A 9,283-nucleotide genomic window follows, 5' to 3' on the forward strand; every position below is an offset into this window, starting at 1 on the left:
TAATGGTACAAAATTTCGGAGCTATGAATAAGAAAAGAATGAAGTACAGAAACATGAAAAGAAATAAACTATGAGTTGCATTTTTATGACGCAACTATTAGAACTAAATCAGTATCTTTTTGTGACAGCTAAATTATAAGGCTTTACATTTATATGAGCTTCTTACAATATTCTACTTGTTTTCATGATTTGTATGCAGCACACACACACACACAAAAGTCTTTTGCTGCACACTTTTTCAAAAAGTGAACAACTTACAAAACTATATATATATATATATATAACAAATTTAACAGGGTGAAATATATATATAACAAATTTCACCCTGTTATAAAAATCTATGCATTAAACTTACCCCTTAAACTTACAAAAATCTATACTTAGTGTTAACAACAACCATTTTATTTAGCCCATGGATAAGAAGGTCTGATGAAATGTTTGAGGCATAGAAAAGATCCTTCTTTTTCACCTACTCTGACCTTAGTTTTAAATTACATGTTAAACACAAATGGAGATTTTTTAAAATAATCTGTATGTACATATAGATGATCTCTGATTTCTAATCTATATAAATAAATATTGATTGATATCACAAGCATCAATAAACAATTATTGAACTTCTAAAATATTCAACAAAACACAACTTACGTCAGGCTATGAAATAATAGTCTACAAGCTTTAGGAGTAGAATGCCTAGGAGGAGAAATAAAATGTGTCCTAATTGGTATGTTGAAAGGTAATAAATGCCATGACGAAGATATGCTTAAGCTGTACAATATTTCTAAGCACAGAGAGATTGTTTTTGATTTAGCTTATGAAGCAACTGAGTAGCAAGAGTTGTATGTCCCAAGTCCTGAGGTAACACAATCCTAGCAGACTAATACTTCCTTACTGTGGGTGGTGCACTACAAGACCTCTACTGATGGTTGCAATTCTGATAGAACCAAACCCCTTACAGACTACATTTTACTATGGATCCATAACTGTGATTTTTTAAAATAAAATTAGGCACAGTAAGACTTAGCCAATAATAATGAATTATAAAATGAAATACTATGATGTACCATAATAAAAGGTTTTTTTAAGTATGAATTACTTAATTCAGAAACTTTTATTCACCAGGATTGTCTACAGGTAACTGAAATTATGGGAAGTGAAACTGAAGAAAGAAGCGGCTATTGTATAATTTTGTGTAATTGTACTTTTATGCATAGACTTGACCAGGTTAAGAAATAACAAGACAGCAAGGCCAAGGTCATTTCTGATTATGTCTGTGAGGATATTTCTGATAGAGGTGAGCATTTGATTTAGAGGGCTGAGTAAAGCAGAGCTGCCTGCCCAATGCAGGCATGTACCCAACCCAATAAAGACCCAGAAAGAACAAAAGAAAAAATTTGGTCTACAAAATCATGTACCCCAATTTCCATGATGAATCGTACTCTATCTATCTCTGTTCTATCTGTCTGTCTGTCTGTCTGTCTGTCTGTCTGTCTGTCTGTCTGTCTGTCTGTCTGTGTCTGTCTGTCTGTCTGTGTCTGTCTGTCTGTCTGTGTCTGTCTGTCTGTCTGTCTATCTTCCTACCTTTATTGGTTCTCTCCTCCTGGAGGATTATCCTATTTTTTGAAAAGTAACAGCATCTCCCTTGCTAATGGTCTTTCTGTGTATCTTGGACATGTCCTAAATATCCTGTTTTTTTATATACAATGTGATTAAAAACCTTTTTCAATTACTTAAATGCAATGATGCTAGCTAAAATTATAAGCCCAGTATCACAGGGCCTGAAATCAATGAAAGTATACCTGTCATGCACGTGAAATACCAGATGGTCCTGATCAGTACGAAGTTCTTTAAAGACAAATTCAATAGTGAGGTTATAATAGGCTTCTTTTCTGGAGGGTTAATGACCTAAATTTGCAAAACAAAAATTAGAGAAAAAGAAGAGCTGCAAGGACAGCCAACATTTTGGCCCTAGCCTTTCAAGGTCAGTGAAGAATCAGGACATAGGAGAACCTGTACTGTAACATCATGTAACTCAGTTGTGTCTCAGATTTTCTGATTAAGAAAATTATGGGGTCACAGAGGAAAGTGACCGATGGTGTAGAGTGTGCCTAAGGAGAATCACATGGAGAGAAAACATTCTCTCAGGCTTTCACAGAGAGAAAACTAGTCAAGCAATGGCCATGACTCATTCACATGGCTGACACTAACAAAGAATCTACAGACTGCGATGAAGGATTGCAGGTTAAATCCTGAGGGGATTTGACTAACCTTATCAGATACAAAAGTTACATTTCTTGTTGTAGAGGTCTTTCTTTTTCTTGGTCTTAACCACCCAGCAGAAAAGTATAAAAAAGTATAAAAACAAAGTATAAACAGTAAAGCCATTTTAATATGCTGAGTTGTAAAAGGCTCAAGTCAATAACTTCTGACATTGCCAGTCCTATAGAAAACCCACTACTATTATGGACTACTGGACTATATTGGAATATTTTGCTGAATTCACATACCTACAATATTTAAGTGATAATGGTATATGCTTCTCTAACAAAACTAGACAAAAAGGAGGATACAAATAAATTGTCATTTTGTATCTGTATATTCAAAATAGTTAGGATAGGTATACAGCTGCATTCTCTTGATTCAGTGAAAACAGATTTGTTTGAATAGTATTTGTGGACAGGATATTATGTCTGCATCTTTTACAATGAATAACCACTAAAATAACAATATGAAATGTAATAATTAATGAAACTGTGCTACTAATCAGTTTTGAAACTGTCTCATTGCTATTTGTTTCTCAATAAAATTATTTTTTTAAAAAGCCCAATTCAGACATTCAACTATGTTCCATTGTGTTCTTTAATATTCATCCCCTAAACTGTAGCTAAGAATTATCTCAATTCCAGATGACTGGACTCATGATTTCTACTGTTCTGTTGAAAGGAACAATTTTGGCTTTTTTCCCAATTTTTGACCAGTTTTACATGCTTATATCTGCTAATCTAAACAACTAACTTGAAGACAATAATATATAGTATAACAACCATTGTTGAAATTATATCATTTTATTTAGTGTAATTCTACATTTTTTCTAAATTTTTCTCTACTATTTTTATATTTAAAAATAAAAAATAATATTTCCATGGGGAAAAAAAGGAATTATGTCAATTGCAAACATCTGGAAAGGAAAGGAACCAGGAGCTTCAGGTATGGAAAGCTCTTATGAGTCATGCCTACAAAGTTTATTTTGTGCATTACCTAGCAGTCAGCCACATGACATCAAAATCTAAGACAGACTTGGCAAGAGGAGCAAATTATCTCTGCCACATTGTAGTTAATATTTAAGGGATGAGTCAGTGAGCTAATGGCTTATCAAGGATCCACACATTCTTTCCTATAAGATGTTTTTGTTTTGTAGAACTGAGCTTTTGATTATTTTTTATTAATTTTACTGAGAAACAAATAACAAAGAGACAGTTTCAAAACTGATTAATAGGACAGTTTCAATAATTAATACATTGCACATTATTGTCTTTGTAGTGGTTATTCATTGTATAAGATTCAGGCGTGATATCCTGTCCAAACACTTTTTGTACAAACCTTTCTTCTCATTGAATTAAATGAAAGTAGCTGTATATCTATCCTAACTGTTTTGAATATACAGATACAAAATGGTAGTTCATTTGTATCCCCTTTTTTGGTTAGTTTTTGTCAGAGAAGGGTATTCCATTGTCATTGAAATATTGTAGGTGCGTGAATTCAACAAAATATTCCACTATAGTCCAGTAGTCCATAATAGTAGTGGATTATCCACAGGACTGGCAATGTCAGAAGTTGCTGACTTGAGCCCTTTACAGCTCAGCATATGGGCTTTACTTTTCATGCCTTGTTACTATACTTTTCAGCTGAATAGTTAAAACCAAGAAAAAGCAAGACCTCAACAACAAAAAATGTAGCTTTTATATCTGACAAAATCAATCAAATCCTCTCAGGATTTATCCTGAAGCCCTGTACCACAGTTTGAAGATCTTTTTTCAATGTCAGCCATGTGGATGAGTCACAGCCATTGCTTGACCCATTTGCTCTCTGTGAAAGCCTGAGAGAATATTTTCTCTCCATGTGACTCTCCTTAGGCACACTTTACATAGTCAGTCACTTTCCTCTGTGACCCCATAATCTCTTTGATCAGAAAATTTGGGACATCATTGAGTTACAGGATGTTACAGTACTGGTTCTCTTATCTCCTGAGTCCTCACTGACCTTGAAAGGCTAGGGCCAAAATGTTGGCTGTCCTTGTAGCCCTTCTTTTTCTCTAATTTTTGGTCTGCAAACTTAAGTTGTTAACCCTCCAGAAGAGAAGCTTAATGATATTATTACCCTATAGCATGGGCAGTTGAGAGCTTTTGAATATTTAAAGTTCCATTGTCCTTCCCATATCCCATACTCTTCCTAAGAAAGAGAACTGTCTGTAGTAAACCTTATCACAATTACTCTGTAATTATAACAATATATTTCTGAATTTCAGATTTGAAATATTCATCATCTTAATGTGCCATCCTATTCATCTTTAGAATCCAAATAATTTTATCATTCTTCCTAACAACAGGATTGTTTAGCTAGATGCTAAGCAAAATGATTATAGCATTCACCGCTGAGAACCTAAATTCCAAAAATTTTTACTATGACTTCCTCAGCTCTACTTGAAAGGCCTAGAAAAAATATTTTCAAGACTATTAAAAAGCCTTTTCTGCTTATTCACACCAAGATACAAATTATTCTGAGGGTTCTGTACACGAAAGCATTTTTTTTACTTAGTTAGCAAGTATTATTTACAGTCTTAGCAACTGAACATGCAAATGTTAATGAATGCTCTTTTTTTTCACAATTGGATCATCCTTCAATATACAAGTAAAATTTGAGAATTTGAAAGTATTTCATTTGCTAGACTTAAATTATTTCTACATATCAATGATAGCTCAGACTTGAGAGCATGTGCAACTTAATCCAATCAGCTGTGGCCCTTATAAATGATGGGAAGATCAAAGTGACTCATATGTCTCTGTCTTTGTAGAACATAATAGCCACAGCTGATCTGGTGGATCAAAAGAATATTTTCACCTCAGCTCTTATTTCTTCCTATAGAAATAGCTTTGGTTATTACTAGAGGTTTAATATCATCATGGTGATTAGCCTGAATTGTTAAAAATTAAGTTAGGATCCAAAAGTTCAATGTACTGAAAACGTGCAAGAAAAATATCACATTATGTTAAAAGCACACCATTTCTAAATGTTATGATAATGGCTCAGTTTGTTTCCCTTGAAGCTACAATAGCACCCACTTGTTGGCATTTACATGGGAATTTTAAATTTCACTTATTATCATGAATTACTTGTTATTTACAGAACCACTTATCTATCACTGTCTCCAGAATCTCCAAAGCAGTGTAGATTTATATTAACTTTTCTTTAGCCATATTCCAATTATGCCTGAAAGACATCAATCAGTCTTAATGATAAAGTCTCTGTATAACTACCAAACATAATAATGTTTGTAAAATTCAATCATGGTAACCAGTTCCCCAAACTTAGTATCAAATATGGATTCTGTCTAGTTAGCTAAAATCTCAGCCATGCAAGTCAGATGTACACTTGTAACTTACAGGAACAGGATGGATTACCTACCAAATTTCACTATGTTAATTTCATATCCTTGCTTCATACAGGTATCAACTCTTTATTTTCATTTTCTCTAGCTTGAATTCATTTGAAAATTTCACATTCCATTCCTCATGTTGGTGAAAAATATGACACATTAGGTCTACATCTATTCCTAACTTTGTAGTTTGGTGGCTTAATGTGAAGAAATCCCTTTGAGATACACTATTCACAGGGTACACTGAACTATACAGTTTCATTCAGGTACAACTGCACATATGTAAATTATATAACAGTAAGTTACAACATATATGTTATGAAGTCATTAGTTCAATCATAAGTTCAGTATTAACTCACTCATCACCCTAAAAGTCTCCTCCTTACTATCAGGAATCCTTCCTTGCCTCCTGGCCACTGATCTGTACCTATCACAATTCACAATTACATCGAATTACTTATTAAAACCATGAAAACATTGTCCTTTTAAAACTTGTACAGTCCATGGCTTAAGATTCAAGTTAAAATACATCATTATGTTTCTAATTAATGTACTAGATTACATGAAAAATCCAGTACTTGAAAGGAAGACAAAATACACTACAAGGTAATAAAAGCTGAAATTAAACAGAAATTTTCTCTTTGACAAGCAGCTGTGCATCCCTCTCATTGTCTTAAGTAGAATGAAAAGCCCAACCCAGAGTTCTGTTAGCCCCTTTTGTTCCTTAATTAGGTCTCACCCTCCAAATTCAAGTGTCAACATTATTTTTAAACCTTCAGGAAAGACGATTTTTCTCAGCTAACTAACCTACTAGTTAATAACCTGGTTTATGCATACTACTAAAAACCCTTCAGTTTTCTCTTCTCAAAAACATTGTCTCCTACTTAATGTAGCAAAATTTTCCATTATAAAAACAATATGTACTTAACATGAGAAGTTTGAACCAGAGAGGTAAAAAAGATATAGAAATTATTCTGACCTAGAAATAGCATTCTTAAGGCTGGATATGTTGTCTCTCAGTGTTTTCCTCTGCTCAATTTCTTTCCATTTGAATTCCAGCATAAATTCCACACTGCATTACTCTGTCTTTGAAGAAAATAAAATGAAGTAATTGACTTATTTACAAATTATTAATAAAAAGTGGCTTTTAATTTTCTACTTTTCATAAGACCTCTTATCTATGAGTCTTTCTCATTCTCTGTACTTTTATGAAATAGGTTCCTGATAAGAAAAGGAGTAAAACTATGCATTTCCTATTGTAACTTCAAAGACAGCGTATTAGCTAACTACTTTGCCTGCATCTGTCGTGGTCATTAGTGCTGTTCTCCCAGTACTCCTTTTCTGAGCAGATGAATTTCACTTCCTGTGCCCAGTTATGGTCAGTAAGTTGTAAGCAGATGATGCAGATCCAATCTGAGCAATGCCTTTGAGAGTCTCTCCCCCATCACTGGAACCAGCTAAGTTTCTGATGTTGCTGCTTTGTCACCCTGTGTCCCTGAAATGAAGACACTTGAAGAAGATCCCACCACTCACACAGACAGACCAGATGGACAGGAAAGAAGCAAAGTTTTGCACTTGTAATTCACAAAGGATTATAGAGTGATTATGGCAGCATGTCCTAGTTATTCTAGTTATTTCACATCTGTCTTTTGAGCTTTTGCTATACTAACTTGTAGTTTATTCAAGTTTGATCCTTTCACTTTCTTCCTCAATAAATAATCCTTTGAAAGCAGTAATGAAGAATGTAAAGTAAAGGATGAATATTTCTGGTGGTTTTTACCTTAGTGATTGATAAAAATAAACTAAACACTATAGTCAAAGGGTGAAAAATAATTTTATAGGGTTTCTATATTTAGAAAAATGTCTGATGTGAGGTAAGGTATGATGCTTTATGTATGCAGATTTAGAATAATGGTAGAGAAAAAGTCACATATACCATCTTCCACTCTGTTCAATTAATAATTTCTTTATCTGGAAATAAGTGAGAATCTTCTTCCATCAGCATGTCAGCATTATCCTGGAAGCCCAGACCTGTACAATCTCATGCAATAAATTTCATGCCAACCAGTAGGAGCATCAACCTAGTAGGAAATCACCTTGACTATGCAGTAGCTGATGATTCTTTGAGGCTTAAAGACTGTCTAAGACTCCAAGTATCTTGTGTGGCAGACAGGAGAGTGTTAGCAGTTGGAAAGTAGGTCCAAGGAAAGAAATAAAAGAAAACAAAATCACGGAGCACATTCATCCAGGTCTGGCAGGCAGCACTCTTTCTCCTGGAAACTAACAGCTCCGGCCAGTCCCACCAATGAGAAGGAAGTAAGTGTACTGCAGAAAGCACCCCAACTCTTTCTTATATTCACAAAAATAATAAAAGAGGCCCACACTCTTAAGATAATCATCCAGCAGAAGAAATCCACTTGAAATTTACATGAAGGTAAGTGCACCTTTAGAGATAATCTGCTTTGTCATACAAGTTCAAATCTATGAACTTGACTAAGTTCTGACATCAGCACATTGAAAATAGCATCTCCATGTCTTCTAAGAGACAACTAAACATATATTTTAAAAGTTTTTCCCCCCTGAGGAAAAACTGCAGATGAAAGGAAAAAGAAGTAATAAATCTCTAATCAATGCACATTCCAATAGCAGGAGTTGGGCCAGTTTATCTAATATTTTATCATGCATGTAAGAACCACACCCAGCCCACCTGGCAACAATGTCCAAGTAGCTCTACTTCTGAGAAACATGTCAGGTGATTTCTATGGATCACTCCTACAGAAAACAGAACTAGAAGCAGATCCATATAATCACCTTTATCTCTTTTAATATAAACCCTTTAATGAGATGGCAAAATGATGTACTGGGGTTGCTCAATTTAAAAATATAATGATAGTTTTTAATTCATATTATTGACTGCTTTGAATTTTTTTTATTTTAAAGAGAGAAAACAAAAACAAAAACTAGAAAAATAGCAATAATAAAGGCAGAAACAAAGCAATATAAGACAGTACAAATGGAGCAGAATTTCAGAACGAGAATGGAATATTAACACTGGTTGTTATATATTGTTATTGTCAAATTTGTTGCTCACAATACCAGATGTAGATATGTGAGACTGATTAAACAATTAAATATTCACTATTCTTTTCAATAAACCTTAATTTTCCCCTTGTCCCTTTTAATTTTAATCTTTTATTCTTTAAAAAAGTATAATAATAATATATAAGACATTAAAGATGATACATACTTAAAAGAACAAGATAAAAGGTATTCAACTGTGGTTTTTGCATTGCACATTGTTGTCCTTAATGTACTTGTTCAAGGGCCGGCCACATAGCGCAGTAGATCAAAGTACCCACAAGCAGACACAGGAGTTGGGGTTCGATCCCTGGATCCTCCACCCTCAGGGCACACTGAGACAGTGAGACTGGGAGTGTTGGCATGCACCTGTAATCCCAGCTGTAAACAGGGGGATCACTACAAGTCCAATCTAGTAGTGATACCCTGAACAACCTGTAGACCCTTCCCTAAAATACAAAAAAGAAAGAAAGAAAGAAAGAAGAAAGAAAGAAAGAAAGAAAGAAAGAAAGAAAGAAAGAAAGAAAGAAAGAAAGAAAGGAAAACTCAAAA

This window comes from Octodon degus, unplaced genomic scaffold (genome assembly GCF_000260255.1).
Source record: "Octodon degus isolate 3935 unplaced genomic scaffold, OctDeg1.0 scaffold00016, whole genome shotgun sequence".
Classification (NCBI taxonomy): domain Eukaryota; kingdom Metazoa; phylum Chordata; class Mammalia; order Rodentia; family Octodontidae; genus Octodon; species Octodon degus.